The following is a 24,398-nucleotide window of genomic DNA, read 5'->3' on the forward strand; positions in this document are numbered from 1 at the left end:
TAGAGATAGATGCCGTTGGTGGCGTCTGGCCAGATGAAGGGGCTATACCCGGCTAGACCCGTGACGTCGCGCAGACGTCACGGGTCTAGTAGATGTTTCGTATATTTATCAGCGTTTCCAACCCTTTTGAAACCATCCTAAGGCATTCCATGCGCTACAATGTCACAACTGTGGCTACATCATAGATATCTGGGCCATCTCAGAGCATTACCTGGTCTTGTGTTCCATCAAAGCTTTCGTCGTGTGCTGCCACCTAGCGGTGGTTCCAGGAACGATGCGTCCAGTCTCTGATAACAATCAATTGACTAAGTCGGTGCAGCTGGATGGACTTACTTGAACAAACGAACATCAAGTCATTGACTCCTGTATTTTGTTCAACCATAATCAAATTAAAAATAGATATAACTGATCAAAACAGATACTGTAAAGCGTGATATTTTCGCGGTATTAATTTTTCGCGATTTGAACTGTTCGGAACAGTTTGCGGTAGTAGTAGGTTTGACGTCATAATGGACTATGGTATGCTCAATCTTCAAGCAAATAAAGTTGTTTCGTTATTTCAAAGTTATTCATCAATTTAATTACAGGTTGTTTCAATACAAGTTCTTGAACAAATAACGAAACGTTACAAATCAACGGGTCGGGCAATTTAAAATCGATCTGCGAAAAGTTTTTTGATACGTTCATTAATGTCTCAAAAAGTAAAAATAGCAGTTTAACAAATCACGGTCCAAATGAAAGCCATTATTGGGGGCTAATTGTTGTATCACTATGAAGGCCCTGACACCAATATAAACATTTGTTTCGGTGACCCAAGTTCATGGTCATTTCCGCTCACGCACTTTTTTACAGATAGCCTGGAATTTCATATTTCGGTATCGTTTTTGTTAACCAAAATACCATCCACATTAGTTCCCAAGACTAAAACCATAGATATCAAATCGAACTGCAGGTGATGAACAGATTTTAAACTAGAGTCAAAAGAACCAGCGTAGGCCCTCTCAAAATGTACTTTTTTAATATATATATCGCGTTGTGATAAAAAGGACTGTTTTTTCCTTGTTTTTTATAACAGGGAAAAGCTTTACTTATACCCCAAACTTCTCACGTAGTGTTGTCTCAATGTTCGTTGCTGGTTGGTATTATTACGATTAAGCGATTTTCATGATTTAGGCCTATTTAGCCTACATTTGACTAAATTTTACTGCCCACACAATGTTCGAATATATTCCAAAAATGGCGCTGCATTCGGTGTCACATTAACGACAAGGTTATACTAAGATGTGTGAGACGTTCTGACACTATATTCACGGTTTTTCTACTAGCTATTTAAACCTATGACAAATTTGGCTGGTTTGCGATGTTCAATACCATTTTCACCCTGATGTGGCAGTGGCGTCACGTCAGTACTGTACGAATTTTATTAGGCGCAGCCTCACTCGCTAGAGTTCGATCAAAGCGCTGGTGTACATACGCACGCGCTTAAAGACGCCGCCTAGATGCGCGAGCGAAAACAGCTGTTTTAACGCGTTGACGTCACTGCCACATCGGGGTGAAAAATGGGGTAGTAGGTAATAGATGACTATGAAACCTCAAACTCGCCCTTCGATAAAGGTTGGCAATTGAAGCAGGCGTCAGTTTAGCGAACTTTGCCTGTTTAATGCGAGTACAAGCGCCGCCCGGACTGTGAAGGTTTCCTCATACCGAATATGGATTTAGGTTAGGCCTATATCATGGCCTCTAGGCCCTATGATTTATTTTTCAAAAGAAAGCCTAATCCCGGAGCCTAATCAATTGAGAAGGGACTGGATTTTGGCATAATAATATCAAAATTAATACTTGTAGTCCATAACAAGAAGGAATGCCTCACGATTTTTTTGATATACAGCCATAGTATTTTAATTGATTACACTGAACATGAAGCTATATCTCCGCTAGTTTCATGCATTGAACATTTGCAGACCCGGCCTTCTATATGTAGTGAGTACCACATTAAATTGCGTTTACAAGAAATAATAAGCGCTGCCTCCTCAAAATTTCTTATGCCAGCAACTTTGATGATCAAATATTATCTACAACCCCGCACCTGTTTGATTGAAGGCCTCTCTTTTATCTATTGACCTCAAAGAAAGTATTAGAATTATCAGAATGCCGTCCCTGACCTTTTTCCACACGTTATTAATGAGTCGCTAAGGGACCGTCCTACAGGTATACTTCAGCGAATACGTATGGCCACTACACAGTTCAATGGCCTTATTGTGATCTGCACGGTCCCTGAACACAACATAATGCAAGGCAAGGAACAATAGAGACAAATTGCCTGGCAATGACGTCACATGTAATCCCAGTCTATAGTGTGATCAGAACATTATGGGCTGGTGGTCATTTATAGTACGATCAGTACAAAAAGTCCAATGCGATTTTAAATGTATTTTGTAAAATTAAAAGAACCACTTTTTAGCGGGAATTTTTGTAAGTTACACAGCTGAAGTTGTGAAAGTGTTGAAAGACTACAATATTACGGCATAAACAAGAATATGTTTGTTTGGTCTTTATTCCTATAGGCCCATCCCTTAAATCGTTAACAAGATAATGATTGTTTGACAATAAGCTCTTTACTAGTTTTACAAATTACTAGTTGTTTAAAAGTAGGGTGTTTTTTTACAACTTACTAGACTCTTTTTAACGATTCTCATGTTATCACATCAAAATTCACCGTGATTCGAAACAAGTATTTGAACAGTATCACAAGTTAATCAAAAGGAGGTTCTTTATTAACAAAATACACTCTTGTTTCAAAATTGCTTCTTAACTACAAGTTTGTTAAATGTCATTTGTTTTAAACTAATGGTTTGTTTCAAACTAACATAAATATGATCATCAAGGAAGAATGGTTTCAAACTTAATTTTTAACAAGACGGCGAAAGTTCCAAAAATTAAAACTATAAGCACACATTAATTTCACTCTGACACTGTTATTGGCAGAATGCTACATACGGTATTGGTTTTGGTACTGTACTCCCAGTTGGGCGCGCATCTCCAACAGGTCTTTACGCCCCCAAGTTCAGCATACACCAGCCCTTCTGGACCCTATGCATGTCGCCTCCAGTCTATTGAAACCCTTTTAAAATACATTCCTGCTAACAAAACTAATAGTTCACTCCAAAGCTAAATTTTTGATAGCTCAAGATCTAAATTGTCTGATTCTCTAGTTTCACATGATTTATACATGATCAAGATTTTGATACAGACTGTATGTAGTACGCCCCCAGGTTGAGCATGCTCTTCAGGCCCACATGCAGTTCGCCTCCAGTTATTTGAAATCCTTTCTAAATAAATTCCTCCAAACAAAAATAATATTTCACTCCAAAGCTAAAATTTTGAGCAAATTTTCAGTTCAACGTCTTATTATTGAAGAGATTCACCAGGAATACAATATTCAGATTTAAAAGTTTTTCTTCAGTAAAATTCCAATAAAAAAACTCCCCTTTTCCAGACAGTTTCGGTAATCCAGTCTGTTGCCTTTATCAATGGTGTATGCCAATCTACTGTTAAAAACAATGAAAAACAAATTAAATTAGGTTTTGTTTTGCCAGTAACTAAAAGTCAATGTTAGGCACTTTAGACTCATTTCCCTTGATATTGATCCTCTTTTGCACTCAAGAATCAATTCTTTTAGCCTCTAGTAATATTGTATACCACCATCACTCTCTAAGTATAGCTCAAAAATGCACTATACTGTATGAGTTTCTTGTATGATAAATATTAGGAGAAGTTATGGTTCATGTCCATCTTAATAATAATTCGGTTCGTATTTTTCATTCACTGCATTTTGAATGACAAAAACTTTCGTGACCGAGGATATCTTGCAACTACGTGAAGCTCGTCGTGCAAATTCTAGAAATTAATAAATTCGCTTCACGTAATGAGCAAGTCGAATTTGATTGGTCAGTTTTACCTCCGCGTAATAAAAAACTCTAACATGATTGGTTAATTTGGCTCCACGGAGCAAAAAGTAAGCTACGCGTAGCAGCTCCACGTTGTGGCGGGTGCGGCCGACCATACACCTCTATCAAAACACAGATATTGGAACAGTATTTAATCCATGTTCTTAATAAAAGAACATAATTATCGCCAAGTTTTGGTATTCTAGATATAGGGTCTCTGTTTATATGAAGAAATGTTCCTATTTCAGTTGAAATACTTTGATGGAATTTTTGTCGCAGACAAGAAGCTCTTCTCCGTCGTCTTTGACTGCTATTCCCCAGGGATTTGTTACGTCTTTTGTTAGGATTCCAATATAGTCACCTGTGAGAGAGTAGCGGTAGACAGCTGGAGGTCCGTTGTAGCTGGCAACGAAGACTTCATCGTGGACAACGCATAATCCTGTAGCGTAGAAGTGACCTAGTACTCCTGGTGGATTGGCGAAGGTGTGGAGATGAGTACCTTTGGTATCGTACATGTGAACGGGCTGTTGACAGCCACCATGATCACTGACAATAATGTGATCATCTGCAGTGATGGCGATGAAGTATGGATGCAGATTATTGAGGTTGAAGCCAGATATGCGAGTACTGTCTTGATTATGGATACTGATGTACCGATTACTACTTCCGGCATAAACACGACCCCGGGTGTCAATAGCTAGCCCGTACAATTGGGAATTTTCACTTTGTGACATGGTGCCGTTAGGATTCTGAGCACCGAACCTTTGCTTGAAGATTCCTTCCGCGTTGAAAACTTTGACATAAGGATTTACATCTGTAATGAAATAGTCACCATTTTGCGCGATTGCCAGACCCCATGGATACGAAGCGCCCTGTGGATCGCCTCCACCTACACCGCTAGTGTGGATTTGCCGTTTGAGTGTACCATTACCATCAAAAACTTGCACGTATTTATTGCCACTTTGGATTGCGACTGCAATTTCATCATTTGTGTCGAGAGCGATGTATCTTCCGGAGCTAAACTGTCCCGATGCGATAGTCTTTCCTAGAGTCCATTGCTCGTAGGTATTGAGTGAACCGAGAGAACTCATCCCGCTTTCAAGATTCTTGCCGGGTATGAAGTCAACTTTACACATGGACTTTCTGACAGCTTTTGGATTCAACTTAGACATCCGTTGCATGGTATTAGAGAGCGATGAATACATTGTAGCTACATCATGCTCGGATCCATTCTGCGTAATCTGTTGTGTCATCTCCAATGAAGTACAAAGACGCGATTTCTGAAATTGTAGGCCATCTCTGTGTGCTTCTATCTCCTTGATTCTTTTTGCCACCAATTGTTTCATTTTCTGTGTAAATTCCGTTTCTGCTTTCTTCGCTGTTTTCTTGTAGAGACTGATAGCTTTCTTCTCATTGGCTTTCAATTCTTTCAGCGATTTCTCATCCTCCGCCGTGGCAATATCGATAGCTTTGGGAATGAGCTGTACTTGTTTGAATAACTCCAGGATTTTGTCATGTCTCTCTTCAGCCGCACTCTTCAGGTCTATCTGTATATGATCAGGACGCGGGTGGTCTACGACGGTACAATCTCGGCACATGGGTTCGTCGCATGTCTCGCAGTAGAACCGCAAAACTTCACCCTTGTGCTTGGGACACATCTCCTGTTCAGGCAGATTGTGCATAGTCAACTTTCCCGAGCGGAGCTCTTCCAGTGTAAGCACGTGGTGATGTTTCAGTATGCGCAACGACTTATGAATATCCATGCATTTCTTACACAAGAAATCGTTGCATTCTACACAGCGACCAAAAGCCTGGTTGTCGAAATTATCACAGGAGGTACATGGAATCTTGGCATCTTTATCGTACAGTTGTTTCATAATTTCATTTCGCTCTTTCAATTTGCTGACAAAAAAGTTAGTCCGGAGTTCCTTCACCCCACCTTTTGGTAACGGAAAGTCCTCGCGACAGGTGGGGCACGATACCGCGTCCTTGTACTTATCCGGGTGTTTCTTTGCCGAGCTTTGAGCCCAACTTGTGAGACATTTCAAGCAAAAGGTATGAAGACATGGTAGTGCCTTAGGTTTGTCAATAGCGGCATGACAAATGCCACACTGAACGAGATCGGCGTTACTAACAGTTCCTTCGAGGTCTAGTAACTTTGAATCGGCCATTTTGTTATTCTATGTTCAGGATCTGCGTTACTTCGTCCTCGGTTTTGGCGGTCTATAGATCTACGAAACAGCAACTTGAGCCCTAGTATAATGTATGTGATGCTTTCCAGTTGGTCAAAGTTTAACCATGATAAGGAACAAACCAAAACTTCGATGACATCGTTTATCGTCCTTTTGTTAGGGGGACGGAGTCAGAAAGGCCGATTAAGTTAGTAAATAACTATTTAAACTATCATTCAAATTTGACCTTTCGGGTCGGAATTTTCAACATTTCACAGTTACGTTTCATTGAGGGAGGGAGTGAGTCAGCTTTATAACGAACCGACTTTTGTCTAATCTAACTTTTGGTTTGTTCCCTTAACTATAGAAATATATATCTTCACTGTGCTTTTTGATGTATTTTGGTATGATTCACATAAGTTCCGGATTATATTAGTCCAGATTAAATCGCGTGATCCCGCGTAACGCGCATAATTATATTGTCTCCCAATACGCATCGCACAAAACGTATTGGTGTATTGGAACCGGTTCCTAGCGTTATGGTTTTATATGGAGATGGAATACATACAGGAATTTTGGATGATGCTACTATAGATTCGAATTATTTTAGATTCGGAATGATGTGTGTTTGATCATTCATCGGTCGCTTATTGTACTCGCACGCTGCAATCATACTGTATATCATATCGTTTTGCTATTTATATACTAATCAAACAGTTATTGATAATAATATTGAGTCAATATTGCATGAGTATATAAACATCTCAAAAAAAGGTAACTAACACCCCTTAAATAATGGTCATTATTCAAAACGGGGCTATTGTATTACAAATCTGTAAAATGCGTTGGAAGCAGAATTTATTCCTGCGCATTTTGACACCTCATGTGATACGATAGCCCAGAAAACAATAAAACACCGGTCAATTTAATGTAGTGAGGTCCAGATTTGAAAGTTGCACTTACATACAATACAAAAACACTCAGATATCATTACACAGATTCCCTTCCATTATATTGAATACAAAATCAATACAATTTACTGCAACTTTCAAATATTGGGTTACATTGATTTAAATGTACGCTGTGACGTCAATTGCTACAAATGAGGTGTCAAAATGTGCAGAAATAAATTATGCTTCCAACGCATTTTACAGATTTGTAATACAATCGCCCGTTTTGAATAATGGTCATTATTTAAGGGGGGTTGGTTACTTTTTTTGAGATGTTTAATAGTGCTCGTCATTATCATATTTATCTTGATAATATGATACGAATAAGTTTCGAAATCATGAAAAGGGCAATTTTATTTGATCACCAATCACAAATGTTATTAACCTTGATAGCAATCAAACTGAAAGATATTAAAGTCTACAGAGAAATATTTTAAAGTTGATTAAACTTGATTTGTCAATATGCTTTAAAATCTTGAAAATTATTATTTTTGAAACAGGAATGGTATGTAACAACAATCCTAGATAATGACCCATTTGCAATAGTCATCACTGAAAAAACAAATGTGGAAGTGTGAATCAGTTGCCATGGGGAAATGACTCAAGGGGAAATTAACGCCAACTCATGTTACTCTCTAGCCATTTTCCTGGGAAACAATGATTCCCAATGTGTAGTTTAATGAGGCTAAGATGAGGCTAAGGAAAGACAGCTGTGCTGCTTTCCAAATCATTTAAACCAGTCTCTGATCCCGATTGGTGCATTTTGATGGACTCACGTCTTGAGCAAAAGAATACCAAGTCATTGACTTCTACCTGAGTGTTCTGCGAGTACGACCAACCCAGATTTGGGGTTTTAAAAAATATTGAAAAAACACTGAAGTTAAGAAGTATGCATACACTGCAGTTTTTTGTTTGTTTAATAAATTGCTAAAACTGGACAAATATGGCTCCTGCCATTCCACTCGCCTTAAGATCCAGAGATAGATCACATCACTTTATTATCAAAATACATATAAACCATTGAACAATAAAGGAATACAATAAGCCCATGGCAGATCGTATAAAAGATCATGCAGGGTGGACAAATACAGTATAAAAACATATATAAGCACTGGAAATAGCAATATTAAAAGACATAAAAAATATAAGATTTCATTTTTTATCTCATTATGCACTGAGCAAATTGCACTGGTCCCAAGACCTTTCGTCTTTGGCATGGTAAATGACAAAAGAGGCAATGATGGACAATTTGGAAACCTTGTCGCGGAAATCCTTGAAACAAATCGGGGAGTGAACTAAAGAATTGAATGATTTGAGCCCTTGAGCCTGTCAGCATTATCTTGTGAAATGAAATCTCTCGAACCAACTTCAACAGGAATGTAAGTAACATCGAAATCCTTTTCCTGAATATCAGAAATAAGAGGCGCATACTTATTGAGCTTCAACTGATGAGCCCTGTCAATACCATGCTCAAAGGGAACGGTCAGTTCAACAATCAAAAGTTTCCTGAGGTTCTTCCAAAGAATTACCAGATCAGGTTTGAGGTTGGTTGGAGAACATTCAGTAGGAATTATATAGGGTTTAAACATTTTTATACATTTCGAGATGTGTTTAGAATTAAAACGAATAGCTCATTAATATATAGTGATAATTACGCATTCATATTTCTAGTCCAATAAAACAGTACTCACCTTCTGCGTTTCAATGTCTAGCACATTTCGTTTTCAACACTACACTATAAAATTGTTGTTGTTGCGCATTCTCAGAGGTAAACAGAAAATCGTCACAATAGTTTGTTTTTTTAAAGAAGTACTATACTTTGAAACGTCCACATACAGTGAGAACGTTTTTAATGGACTAGAAAAATTAATTTTCTATTATTATGTTCTGTACAAAAAAAAGTTCAGTAATGATTATATAGTAATGCGTTTGGAGAATAAGTTCAAAAATATATTCAATGTGTTTGAGATTAGAAACTCTTAAGATATATAAGAGATATATACATTGCTTCTTGTATACAACTTGTATTAAATTTTGCATTAATAATTGCTATTATAAATAATCTTGCTATTTACTGTTACTACAATTGTTTTGTAATAAATATTTTTATGTTTATGTTTTATAATGTATTTGATGATATTTGTATATTTGATGATATTGTTTGATGAATAAAATATGAATGAATGAATGAATGAATAAACACAATATCTAAACCCGTCTCTTGTAGCTTCTTGTCCCATGTCTAACTATTTTATAGCACAAAATGTATCATTTAATCATAAAAGATACAAAGGATCTTGGACCATAAATAGTGTACTTTAATCTTCTTTTGCAGAATTCGCCGGTGATGATGTCAGTTGATCAATATATTCATGAATACACTGTCATGGGTGGAAAACAAGTGTTACTATTGCGCACTATGAGCAGCAGCTGCAGCTGCGCTGTGCAGCTGTGCTACCATTATCATGAATGCCACTGTACATCACACACGATATAAATATGGTGGTAGTTTTGGGTACGAATCGGCTGATTATGTAAGTATTCCCATGTGCATGAAGCTCCATAGTGTGCATACTGCAGTTACTGTCCGTTTTCCTATACACAATACACAGTGCTCTTACCATTGACGCGTAACCTCTACAAATAACGTATGTTAGAAGTATGGGTAATTGCCTAGTTAACGTCGCTGTGTGAAAAATAACCGGCCAATATTAAAAGTACTCTTCTAAAATTCTAGAAAATATAGTTTTGTAACATGTCCTAAATTTTTAGCTAATTTAGATGTTTGGAAATATTCGCACTTTGGTGTTTTAGTGTATGTTATAGGTAATAGTACATTGCCTAGTTAACATCGCTGTGTGAAAAATTATCGGCCAATATTAAAAGTACTCTTCTGAAATTCTAGAAAATATAGTTTTGTACCATGTCCTAAATTTTTAGCTAATTTAGGTGTTTGGAAATATTCGCACTTTGGTGTTTTAAGAAGAATATGTAAACGACAGATAACACCAAAAAATATGAAGAAATTATTTCCAAACCGTGTTACGGCCCACAGCCATTATGTTTCTCATTTTCAAGAATGTGGTTAACAATAATATGCACAGTATTGTTGTCTCATTTCGTGAACAAAGGCCACACAGTAATTGTTACCTTGCGTTTGCTTTATAATCGTTCACCCAACTGAAACTATAATACCAGCTCATTGCTCATAACAGACACATGTGTGTGTGGATTTAACCAGAGAAGATCTGATGTAACATAGTTGAGCTGTTTTAAATGAGTGTTATCTTGGTTTAATAGCTTTTAATGGGGTTTAAGTCCTGCAAAGGTCGTGGTGAATTCTACTGTAGACATGACTGCATCATGGAAGGAAACTTCAAATTAACACTACCATCTATTTTTGGGTTTGCGTGTCACGGTTGCAAGCCGGTCACCTTGTCCGCTATCGGAACCCGGGTTATCGGAAGGTGTCGCATCTGGACATCCTTGGTGTTGGTGACTTGACAGACGACACATAGCTCTAGTAGACCATTCCTATAATAAGCACTTTCCTATTATTATTAATAATTAACCTGCTGGTCTCGGTCTCGGACCTCCTGGACTCGAGGTCTCGGTTCGAGACCGGCAAAATACCTACATTCTGGTTACCTGGCAGCAAATCTGCTCAGACAGTTTTCATTAATTGAATCATTAAAGATTAACTAAATCCCCCAATTGACATTCTCAATCTTACATCAGGACCTACTCATTTATTTTCAATTAGGTCCAATTAGTAACTGTTAAAGACATTGCATGAATTTATTGTAAACAAACTCTGTCTCAGTATGAAACTCTATCTCAATATCCAGAATCCAGTTCTGTTTAAATCTATTCTAAGCAATTTCATTAGCACATTTGCTCAAATAATCATAAGTATACCAAAAAGTGACAACATGAAAGAACTCACAAATAGGTTACCAGATAACATTAAAATGTACATTCTAGTAACGTTATTTTAAAGTCGAAAAAAAGACATTTAACATTAACTTTGGGCAGAAAACAGCTAACAATAATATTTAGACAACATTTTTATAATATTTTTGATAATTATTATTTTAAAATATTTCCTAAAGTCCACATTCATGGCAACTTTTTGTGAAAATGTTCTCTAACGTTTCAAACACGTTGTCATGGTTGTGTTTGCTGAGAAATTATCTCGAAATATTATATGAACGACTTTTTAAGTAATAATAATAATAATAAATGCACTTAAAATTTAATAATAAATTTTAAAACCCTTAAAATTTAATAATGATAACACTTAAAAGTAATAATACTCCAAATAACACTTAATAAAAATGATAATAATAATACTTAATAACACTTAATAAAAAAATGATAACGCTATAATAATAACCGAGACCAAGACCGAGACCGAGACCGGGCTTGAAAGTAATATCATTAATAAATGATAACTATCTCGGTGACGGGTACATGATGGGCCACATAATCCATTCTTAGTGCTAGCTTTTTAAGCAAGTACCAAAATTCAATTATTTTCCAAAACATTTGGATCCAAAACAAGAGAAATACTTAAGGCGGTTCAAATGACCCGATAGTAATGCACTCATGAAGCTTTATGATGCAATGCGACTTTGATCATGGTGCATTAAAAGGGCATTTCGTGATCCACAGCATCATCCCCCACTTTTCTCAAAAAAAGTTGAGATTTTTATATCACTGGAAACCTCTGGCTACATAATGTTTATGTACAAAATATTTCTTGCAGATTAATTCGTTTAGCAAAGATATCGTGAAATTTGAATTTCGTTCTGGTGCACCAGAACGAAATTACAACGCATTGTCTATGGAGCAGTGTAATACACATAATCATGCATAACTCGCGAACGCAAAATCAGAATCAACTGAAATTTTGGGAATAGGGTTTTTCGTGGATATCTAATGAAACATGACATAAATAGAGGATGCTAGGATCACGAAATACTCCTTTAAGTTGCATGTAGCATTATCTGCTATCACTGCCATTATGTCTAAGTATGGAATTTGAAGAAGCTCCGAAAAATAGATCCTCCTGCCCCAAAATGTCTCTTTTAAATAAATAATAAATTATGCACTTTTAAGTGCATTTATTATTAAATTTCAAGTGTTAAGTGTTAATTTTAAGTGTTATTATTATTAAATGTTATCATTATTAAGTGTTATTATTATTATTATTATTACGCATATTTACAATATTAGTTTTGTGTTAAAGTCCAAAACAAACGAAATGGCTGATTCGAAATTCAAACCCGAAGAAACTCACGCAGACCTTGTTCAGTGTAGCATCTGCGTTGCTGTTATTGACAATCCTAAAGCATTACCTTGTCTGCACACATTCTGCTTTAAATGTCTCTCCAGTTGGTCAGAAAGTTCGGCAAAGCAAAATCCAGAAAAGTACACGAACGCGATTTCGTGCCCAAATTGTCGCGAGGACTTTCCGTTACCAAAGGGTGGTGTGAAAGAGCTTAAGACCAACTTCTTCGTCAATAAATTGAAAGAGCGAAAAGAGCTTAAGAAGAAACTGCACGAAGATGCCAAGATTCCATGTACCTCATGCGACAATTCTGATAACCAGGCTGTTGGACGTTGTGTAGAATGCAATGATTTCTTGTGTAAGAAATGTGTGGACATCCACAAATCTTTGCGAGTTTTGAAGCAGCACCACGTGCTTACACTTGAAGAGCTGCACACAGGAAAGTTGATTATGCACAATCTGCCTGAACAGGAGAAGTGTCCCAAGCACACGGGTGAAGTTTTGCGGTTCTATTGTGAGACTTGCGACGAACCTATGTGCCGGGATTGTACCGTCGTAGACCACCCGCGTCCCGAGCATACACAGATTGACCCAGAGGATGATTTAAGGAAGCCCCATCATGCATTGTAAAAGTGTTATCACTAGAGTTTCAACTGCCACTTTACTTTTCAAATCCCATTGAACTCTGTGCAAAAGATGTTGTTTTAGAATTGCCCGTGTGTCATTATTACTTGTCGATTTCAGATCTAAAGTGATGTATGCATGAAGGATAATTCACACCTTCTGTAGATAACATAAAATGTGAAATCGACCAACTTTTTGAGGGTGTTTTTATTGTAAATATATCTGTCCAAATTCAAATTTAGCCATGCACGTGTGTATGCAGTGGGCGGGCAGTGGTGTCATGTTCACTCACACAGCTGTGCTAACCGCAAGACTTGCTGGGAAGTGCTTAAATCATCCTCTGGATTGACCTGAAGAGAGGAATGGCAACTTCAAGAGTTACTCAAGCAAGTACAGTATATTCCCAAAGCTACTGATATTGCCACGGCGGAAGATGAGAAAACGCTGACAGAATTAGGAGCCAATTTGAATGAAGCCAACAGTGTGTTCAAATGGGCAGCTAAGAACGCAGAATCTAAATTCGCGCAGAAAATGAAACAAATCAAAACAGAGTTTTCACAAGAAATACGAGAAGTGGAGGCAAAAAGAAGAAAGGAGATAGAAGCACACAGAGATAGTTTGCAATTTCAGAAAGCGCGTCTTTGTACCGCGATAGAGACGGCACAACAGATTACGCAGAACGGTTCCGAGCATGATGTAGCCGCAATGTATTCATCGCTCTCTAATACCATGCAACAACTTTTTAAGTTGAATCCAAGAGCTGTCAGTAAATCAATGGGTGCAGTTGAATTCACACCCAGCAAAAATCTGGATACCGGTCTGCGTACTCTTGGTTCGCTCAATATCTACGAACAATTTTATGAGCAATGGACTCAAGGAAAGACTATCGCATCCGGACAGTTCAGTTCCGGAAGATACATAGTTGTCAACCAAAATGAAATTGCGGTGGCTACATATACAAGTGGCTTTCATGTTCGAATGTTTGATGAAAATGGAACATATACCAGGCAGATCCCAACTAGCGATGTAAGTAGTAGGCCTAGTAGCATGCGTCGTCGCCAAACATGCCAAAAAACGTCTCCCGTTTCGAATCCATGGGGCGTGGCAATCGCTCAAAATGGCGACTTCTTCATTACGAACGCAACTCGATTCGTGACAGCTTTTCAATCGCAGGGACGTGCTCGATGTACGTTCTGTATTCCCAATCCGAATGACAATAGTTCTTCTGAGGAGAATTCAATATACGGTATTGCCACTGATATCAAGGGTCGCGTGTATATCGGAAATGCTAATCGGTACATTAGTATCCATAATACTCGTACATGTGGCCTTCATTCCAGCTTTAAGGTCAACAATCTGTGTCCATACTTCATTGCTATCACTGCAGATGACCATGTTATTGTCAGCGACTATAGCAGCTGCGCGGTTCACATTTACGACACCAAAGGTACTCAACTCCACACCTTCGTCAATCCACCAGGAGGTAACTTCCACCCTACAGGATTATGCATTGTCCAAGATGAAGTTTTCGTCGCCAGCTACAAAGGACCTCCAGCAGTCTATCGCTACTCTCTCACAGGTGACTATATTGGAATCCTGACTAGGGAAGTCAGATCTCCCTGGGGAATGGCGATCAAAGACAACCGAAAAGAGCTTCTTGTCTGTGATGACAATTCCATCAAGTTTTTTTACCCGTGAAAGAACATTTCTTCTTGGTTCGTTTGGACTTTTGGTTTTGTTTCTTTGGTGTGAAATTAATTGGCAACTTCTGTAGATTAATTTCAGACTTCCGCTCTCCCCATGGTTCAGTTAGAATTGGGTAAATGAATCATGAAAGTACTCCGGCCTTCGGAGGGGACGTTAAGCCGTCGCACAGTGGGCCAGGGCGGAATCAAAGTGTGCCAAAATTAAAATTTGGTGAATGTGGAATTTCCAAACTTTTTCAGTTGTTTGAGAAAGAAAACATTCTGAAGTATATTATTTGGCCCATAATATATGTTTCGATGGATTTCATAAGTGTCGTTTAGTCATGAATTTGACCCAAAAGTGTCAAATTTTCTCTTAAAATGGTAAAAGTGTGAATTTTGAGAACAACTAATGTAACGTTAGTAAATGAGAAACTGTTGTCTTGCCATTGTGCATATGTCATACCTAGTAGTAGTCAAATCAGATCATTAAAGCCAAAATATAAATAATTGTATTAATCAGGAGTAATGAGGGGGCTAATTTGGTGAAATACGGTAAAAATATGCATTTTTGGGAAAAAATAGAAATTTAGTTTGGATTCCTGTCGATTCCTGTTAAAAAAATAATGTTATCAGTTGTAGACAAGTCTTAGAACTATGTTGATGGCAATGGTTTTTGCAAATATTTGCCAGCCTGCATTCCAGGGTCCATACAATGTACCCTATTTGCTCACATTTCAGCTGATTTTGATGGATCAGTACGGCGTACGGGTTTATCATGTCATGTGCATGGCGCCCTCATATTGCTTAAATACCCTTGGGATTTTGCGGTTTTCACTACAACTCTGCTCTAAGAAATAGCATTATATAAAGGTCTCAATATTTTAAAACATCATTGTTCGAGATAAAACAAAATCATGGAATCTTTATCAAAAACGTTTTTTATGCTGCTTATGCAGCAGGCTCACTTTCAGATATAAATTTTTACCATAGGCCCTACCATGTTTGTATGGATGCTTTGCACATTCATCATAGAATTGAACTGCCAGATAACATAGCTTAACATTTTGAAAGGTATTAAAAGACACTGTAGACACTATGTGGATTATTTTACACTCAAAATAAAGACTGGCTTAACCGGAAACTGACATTTGATGAAGAACTCCAATGCAGCAGCTGAACTTTCAGCTGCAGAGGTTCGTAGCACTGCTCATTCTGAAGGAACTTCATCAGCACCAGCACCTCCTAGAAGGGCCGAGACGTCCATCGAATATGTGGGAGGCACTGTCGATCGTTCAAAGAAAAGGAAAGCACATGATCTTTTAGAAGAAAAAGAGCCTGATATACGCAGCATCACAAGGCATATGCTAACTATACATTTGGATTAGTTTTTGGATTAGTTTTGTGACGTTTTAATCATGATAATGGTATATATCATAAAACAATTTCATGAAAGTAGCTCAGTTTCACAGTTCATATGAAAAACCCTAAGCTCTGCGCTGAAATTAAGGACATGTGATAAAGTTGTGGTCGTTTTGGTCGGAAAAATAATTGTTTTTAAAATTATGAATATCAGGGAATTAGAGTAGGTCTATTCTAACCTCATTAGCCTTTTGATTGAAACGTGCATTCATATATTACATGCACATTCTATTCTGCTTTGAACATTCATATAAATTATAGAATTTATGCATGAAAGAAACTCAAGACACAAGAACCCCATGGTCTGCCAATTTTAAATGTGACATCTAGATTTGGTATTACGTCTAGGCCTACTTGAAACAAATCTAATTCACATTCGCATTTATAGCGAACGACCAAATCACGTGTCTGTAATGGAGAATTGCAATTTGAATCAAATTATTTATTGTCGTTTGTGATGACGTTGAAGTTGTAACATCCGGGGTGGGGATCTTCCATTGACATGGTATACGTATTATGTGCTTGTATGGTAAAGCGATGGGTGGTTTTTCACCATAAACGAAAACGCCCAGTATTATTGTGTATTTTGATAAACATATTGGTAAAAGCACCCAATTTGAGCAAAATCGGTTGCTTTTTCAAGGAAATTGGTATATTAATGGGTTGCAAATTAGGGCCAAAATTACGTTTAAGACAATGGCAACGTTTTGGAGTCCGGCAGGAAGAATCACCTACAAATTTTCCCCCACCCCCCGGGCCCACCCCAACATTTAGTCTGGCTGGTTGTTTGTTTACTTATATTAAACAATTACAATGTCTGCATTTTATTGATGTCATACGTATTAGAAAATGCCGTCAGTGAATTTTGCAATCCGTATAACCTTGAATATGCTATTTGATAATACTTTTCCAATCGGACATTTGAATCACTGTTGTAAGAGTAATTAACCAATCACGGCTCGTTATTTTAATGACGTCATATGCCTTGGAAAATGGCTCTATTGGATTCCGCAGTCCTTAAAAACCCCGATTTGAAAGTTTTTATAATAATTCTTACACAGGCATTTGAATTATGGCGGGAGGAATAATTGACCAATCATATATCAGCATATTAATGACGTCATACGCTTTCCAAAATGTCATCATTGAATTTTGCTCCCTTGGAACCCCTATTTTGCTTTTTTCAATTAAAATTTTAACATATATCATCTGAAATACTGTTGTAAAAATAACCGACCAATCACCGTTCAGCATTTTGATGACGTCATACATTTCTAAAAATGCTTCCATTGAATTCTGCAGCCTCGAAAACCCCTAATATAGTCATTTTACCATGTTTGTATGCGTTTGATTGTCCGTTTATAATTTTGGCACACTTTGAGGCGATTCTGGCCCACTGTGCGTCGGTCCCGTGTGCAGAGAGCCATACCTGTACATGTATTTCGCAGCCAGTTTCGAAAAGAGTATAGGGTGTTAACCCCTGACTGTTCCCAACCCGTCCCGGTGTTCAAATGGACCCCAATGGAAATAAGCTTCAATAGAGGCTTTCTTGGGTTATCCAGGGTTGTCAGAACCCGAACAAATCAAATCAAATCAAACGACATTAAATGTTTTGGGATTGTTTTGCAAGTTGTATCTAAAATCAGTAAGCATTAAACTAGCTGAGTAAAACGTAAAGTTTAGTATTAAAACATATGACTTCGTACAATTAAGTATCATACTGAAGACCCACAGGCATTTTGAGTTACCATAAAGAAACGTATTACAACTTAGTTGATGAAGACACTGTTGATGAATTTCAAAGTTAATCTAATTAATCCATGTAAATATTTGATAATGATAGTAATTATGTGTTTAAGTTGAGATTCTTACACCCGAGTTATTGGCCCCAAGATGATTAATATTTTTGATCAAATATGTAATATCATAATATTCAAACAAGTAAGTCACCCGGTCTTGATGAAATTATATATATTAAACTTTAGAAACTAGCCTCTTCAATTATTGCTCACTCGCTTGCGCATACTTGTAAATGATCTTTGTACACTTCAACATTTCCTAATGATTGGGAGCATGGTATAATTAATAATAACCCAGCAATCATAAAAATGTTTTTAAAACGTTGTACACGTCTTATAAACGCGTTTTAGTTTTGGCCAACAAAACGTTTTAATTATATTTAAATGTCGGGTTATATAAAGGTCATACAAACATGTTTAAAACTTTAAAAGACCACTACCAAAACATTTTTAAAAATATTATGGCCCATTCCATGTCAACTCAGGGATGTGCACCGCAGCACCTCTTCAATTTTTTCTTTTTTCTGTGTGGTGGTAGATATTGACCCATAAAGTAAAATCCTGAAAATTTGAGCTTCATACTCCATTTCGTTTTCCCGTGGCATCAATTTGAAATTTAGGGGTCAGCGTAAAAAATGTGTCGCAACTCGAAAGACGACGTTTGGAGGTCCATAAATGTATAAAGGGAACCCTTTAAAACTTTGAAAAGTATGTATCCTGGGCTACTTTTTGGTGTAGAATTCAAATCTGCTATCAGAAAACTTGTAACTCATTTACTTTAAAGATATAGGGCCCTCAAAATGCAACTTCGATCCAACCAGGACCAACCAAAGGGGTCAGACTCCAAAAGTAAAAATAATTTTAGCGTCAAAATTTTTGGCCAGATCAGAGCCCTTTGGTGGACATTTCTCCCCCAAAGTTGGTCATATTGGAGAATACATTTTAGGGCCCTGATATCTTTTAAAGTAAAGGAGTTACAGTTTTGACCCCCCTGATAGCAGATTTGAATTCTACACCAAAAGTATGTTGAAGATATGTTTTCACAGTTTCTAAAGGGATTTATACATTTATGGACCTCCAACATCATCAGTTCGCGTTTGCCTACTCCATAGAGTTTTATTTTGATTTTGCCCCTAAATTTCAAATTGATGCCACGGGAAAACGAAATGGAGTATGAAGCTCAAATTTTCAGGATTTTACTTTCTCATTAATATCTACCACCACACAGAAAAAGAAAAAAATTGAAGAGGTGCTGCGGTGCACATCCCTGGAGTTGACATGGAATGGGCCTTATGCTATTGGACAATAATTTTTTGGCAAGCATTTCTGTAAAATATTTTGTCCACACTTAATAACACGCAAGAATGTTTTGCATTAATTTTCAAAAATGTTTTCTGAACATTTTTGATATTTAACAGTCCTCAAAGTAAACTTTCTAAATTTAATGATATGTACTTAAAGTGTATGTAGCTGGAATACTTTAACCTTTCATATTGTACCTTATTGATCGTCGGCTTTTAATCGCAGCTACATACACTTTTAAGTACATATTATTTAGATAAATATCAATTTTTAATCATTTGCCATAAAATGTGTATTATACCGCGAATTAATCATGTCCCACAAAATGTACTGTCCAAACATTCATACCTAGCCCCTTAAGGGCTGGGGTATGAACGTTTGGACAGTATTTATTTTGGGACATCAAGCACATCAGACATATCGAATTGCATTCTGAATACGAAGAATGTCATTCTGATATCAAATAATTTTGATTTTTGAAATTCGCAATTTAATACACATTTTATGGCAAATCATTAAAAATTGATATTTTTGATATTTAACAGTACTTGAAGTAAACTTTATAAATCTGATGATTTATACTTAAAGTGTATGTAGGTGGGATGAAAAGCCGACGATCAATTGAAAATTTTGACCTTTCGTATTGAAGATATGGATTTTTTTCCCCAAAACACCAAAAAAAAAATTAGGTCTTTTTGGGAAAAAATCCATATCTTCAATATGAAAGGTCAAAATTTTCAATTGACCGTCGGCTTTTCCTTTCTGCTACATACACTTTAAGAAATATATCATTAGATTTATATAATTTACTTCGAGGACTGTTATATATCAAAATTTGTATTATATTGTGATTTTCAAAAAATGAAAATTATTTGATATCAGAAAGACATGCTTCGTATTGAAAATGCAATTCGATAGGTCCGAGGTGCTCTCATGTCCCACAAAAAATACTGTCGAAACGCAATAAACGCTCATTTTAGATCCCTTAAAGCATTGGATTCATCGACTCATTTCTTACAAGATCAATGTATTAATTTTTAATTAAGTACACTGCCATTTTTTTTTTTTTTTTTTTTTTTGGCTAAATGGCTAAAATTGGAAAAATATGGCTCTTGCCATCAAACTCTCCTTTTAAATATGATGTATTGTTGGTCGCAGCAGAAAAAAAGTAGTTCACAGCATCTTGCGAATGGTAGTGAGCTTTAGCAAAAATTGCATTGCTCAATTCATAGCGAGCGTGTAGAAGAATTCAAGTATCACATATATACTTTTGTAGGTCTTGTGGTTCTTAAGTTATGTTGTAAAGAGGGCTGAAACAACAACACTTTTGTAAAATGTACATAATTCATTAAAAACAATAAATTAAGCAAGTTTTCAAAGTATAGGATTTGTAGAATGAACTTTTGCAAAACACCATTCAGATAATGCTTCGACCAACAATACCTCGTATACCCTTAAGAAGGTTCCTTATACTCGTCAGAAGGCATCACATGTATGGCCGTGGGGTGTGGGGTTGTGTATATGTAATCCAAGGAACCCAATGTCACTATAAAGAATAACAAACAAACTAGCTGCATTTATGAGGCAAATGCATGTGCATTTAATCATATCTTAATGAATGATTCGCCATCATTTTGTATTACAAAATTATACATGTAAGTGTAAGATATGACACAATTTACATATAACTGGTGAGGAAAATGATGTGTGGTACAATACTTTACATATGTTTGAAATTACAACACTTTCTAGGCATTCAATATATTTCATACCATCATTTTGATTTTTATACCAGAGGTGAACTCAAGATTTGAGTAAAGGGCATTGTACACCGGGAGTGGTTAATGTTGTTAATACAGTACACCCAAATATTCTAATTAGACTTGATTAAAATAAGAGCTGCCACACTAAAAGCTTCTCTGGACATACCACTAGTATCTTTATAGAGTTTAAACGATGGGTTACTAGCAGTGTGCAAATTAAGAAAAAAATCAAGTCATCCAGCGGATAACCAGGTCATGAAATCTGGTCATCCGCCAAAATGTTTGGTCATCCGTATATATATTTAAAATTTAGAAATTTAATTTTTTTTAAAGTTAAGTAAGAACTTTGCATATTTGAAAACACATTTTTTTAAAAATCCAACCATGAATGATCCTAGCAAAATTAGCTCTTGGTCAAGAGCGAAAATGTTAAAACGAAAATGTTAAAACTTTTTTTTATAAACTATAACCTGCAATGAATTTTTGGTCATCCACCAGCAAATCTGGGCTTCAGGATGCTCGGATGACCACTTAATTTGCACACTGGTTACTAGTACATCATAATTTTGTTATCACATACTCTCAAAGGTTTTAGTTCTTAACATGAAGCAGGAACTTACATTTCATTTCCAGTTTAACTCAGTATTTTGATTTGTAAAAAAAAAAAAAAAAAAAAATGGCAGAATGATTGAAATTTGTATTCTATGTCGTCGACAGAGTGCAACACTATCGTAATTGCAGAATGCAATAGCTGCCATTTGCAACATTTCAATAAATGTACTTAATTTTAACCAATAACACCCAACTACATGTAAAGGTGATATCTTGGGGTTAGCTTAGTGGCCATCAGGAAAGTATACAGAACATCAACACTTTACAATGAGCACGATGAGGGGATTGTGCTGCAAACAATAGTTGTTTTACAAAAGGCAGCTATTACATTCTACTGCACTTACGATAGTGTTGCATTCTGCCGACGATGTAACACTATAAGATGATAACTTGTAATTGACATTTTGTTTCCACATGCTTGAAATAGTCAAAATCAGCAAATACTGAAAAAAAATACATCTATATTGTTAATTTTTCATGTAACTATTTTGTAGATCAATTAAAACACTTGAAACAGTGGAAAAATAAAAAGCAAACAAAACACCACTTAAAAATATTAATTTAAGATCAAACATAACAACTTATTCTGTCTTCACCTAGAAAGTTAATATAATTAAAAATACTCCAAAGTCATAAAATAGGCTTAATCCTAAATTCCGTAATATGAACGATATAACAATTGCAATTGAACGAGCTAGCTGCTATCAGAAGTTATCATTCCAAAATATTTATAAACAAACTATCATCTATCATTGAATCCATTTCACTGTCTAATTTTTAAGTATTTCATTTATTTATTTATTTTTGGCCATATGGTATCGGATTATTGAGATATTAGACAATTAACTCAAAATACATCAACAAGATTTAAAGGCGACGGAATTGACTCTTTAGGGCAAGTATCAAATAAGTCAACTCAGGAGAGCGATCTGAGGAGCTCAATTTGAGCTCCTTGTTGAAACCAGGAGCGCAATTGATAGAGCTCCAGGATTTTATAGAAACGAAGGTCTGACTGACAAACCATCATGCAACACATGATGATATATGTTGCCATGACAATGTTTATTAAACATATTGTGCCCCATAAGAGAATATAACCGGAACTTGCAAAAAAATCTTTATAGTAGATTACATCACATCAGTAAATCAAATTATATTCTGTATGCCTTCCTCGAGTCAGTAAAGCAAAATCATATTTTGTGATTTTCTCAAAAACTGCTCATTTGTGCAGGAATCTGTTATGCTAGTTGGATTCCTTGCATAATTTCCTTTCTGAAAATCCACATTTTTATACGCTAATCATCATTATTTTTAGAAATACAATAAAAACAATATCTAAATTAGTGCTTTGAGGAAGACACTGACTATAGCAAGTTTGCTCAGCTGCCATTAAGAATGGCTACAGCTGTGCCAAATGTTTATGTGTATGACATATAACGTATTCATTCCAAAACAGTCATTTTGGGTGGGCGCTTATTTTTTACCTGGTTTTTAGTCATCAATCACCGTCTGAAAGTATTTAGTTACTCTCAGTTAGTGCGCCCTCATATGTGTCTTAATTTAATATTATATTGACAAAATTGTTTTGAGGGCGCACTATAAAGATGGCCGCTGCCGCGCCGGCAAAAAATACAAATTTGAGACAGAATTAGCTCAAACTTGGCCTTTTAAAGGCATTTGCAGGTGGTTATTGTAAGTATTTTTAATATCTATACATCTGCACACTTTGAAATAGCGTCATAATTTAATTTTGGTGAACATTTTGGATACTTTTGATGCTCAATTTCCCTCATGCATGCATGTAAAATCATTCGACAGGTAAGCTTACTGGAAGTATTTTGACAACATTGGATGGGCGGTTAATAATTTCATATTGTGTTTGTTGCAAAGTCGCTGGGTGGGCGCTTATTGGGGCATGGGCGCTTATTGGAACGAATACGGTACATGTAGTCTGCTAAATACACAGATTTTTTACTTATTTAAATATTCATTTCATTTCATATACTGACACACTGCTTTGTCTAATTGAACAGATAAACGGTACAAGTTTGAATACAATCCATTTTCTACATTTAAACCCACAGCAGCTGAAGGGAGTATCCCATCATGCATTGCAGTATATCTGCTTACTCTATAGCAAAACTCAAAAAATAAGCGAGAGCTGCTTAAATATTGATAGCTATGGATAGGTACAGAATACTTCAGGGGTCATAGTATTTTTTTCAAACAAATGCCAAAGCAAGTAATTGAAAGTGAGGGATTTTATGTACAATGTACATTTTCTATGGCACATGCAATTCTATTATGGTACCGCAAAGCATAATGGGATAGACCTTTCAGCTGCTGTGAATCACACCTATATAACTGACCAATTATTATCTCAGGAAGTGCAAAAGACATACCGTATTTCGTCAAATAGTCGCCCCCCCTCAAATAAACGCCCCCACCACTTTTTTCAACCAAGATGTTTCAAAAATTCCGATATTTCCATGCTATCTTGTGTTGTAAGCTTACCAAGTTGCTCACATTGTCAATAATAGCAGCAATGGCGAAAATCTGCATCGAACCCGAAGTGAACCAAAAGTCAGTGTCAAAAGGTCATAGTTCGTCATTTTAGCGTGACTTTTAAGCTTACCTAATGATTTTAACGGGAATTTTCGTACTAAAAATGACCTCTAATAAACGCCCCCCCTTGGGAAAATGTAACGCCCCCTGGGGGCGTTTATTCGACGAAATACGGTACATATTTAAAGTTTTTAATAATATTTTCCAGAAATCTCAGAAAAGTGATAAAGTTACATCATTCAGCCAATGATGACATGCCTCATGC

General features: G+C 36.4%; 1 protein-coding gene across 1 annotated transcript in view; it reads right to left on the bottom strand.

The window, feature by feature from the left end:
* Positions 1–24,398, bottom strand: part of LOC140168619 (uncharacterized) — a 367,911-nt gene that overhangs the window by 308,364 nt on the left and 35,149 nt on the right. The gene's annotated exons all lie outside the window — the stretch shown is intronic.

The sequence above is a fragment of the Amphiura filiformis genome, chromosome 13 (assembly GCF_039555335.1).
Source record: "Amphiura filiformis chromosome 13, Afil_fr2py, whole genome shotgun sequence".
NCBI classification, from domain to species: Eukaryota; Metazoa; Echinodermata; class Ophiuroidea; order Amphilepidida; family Amphiuridae; genus Amphiura; species Amphiura filiformis.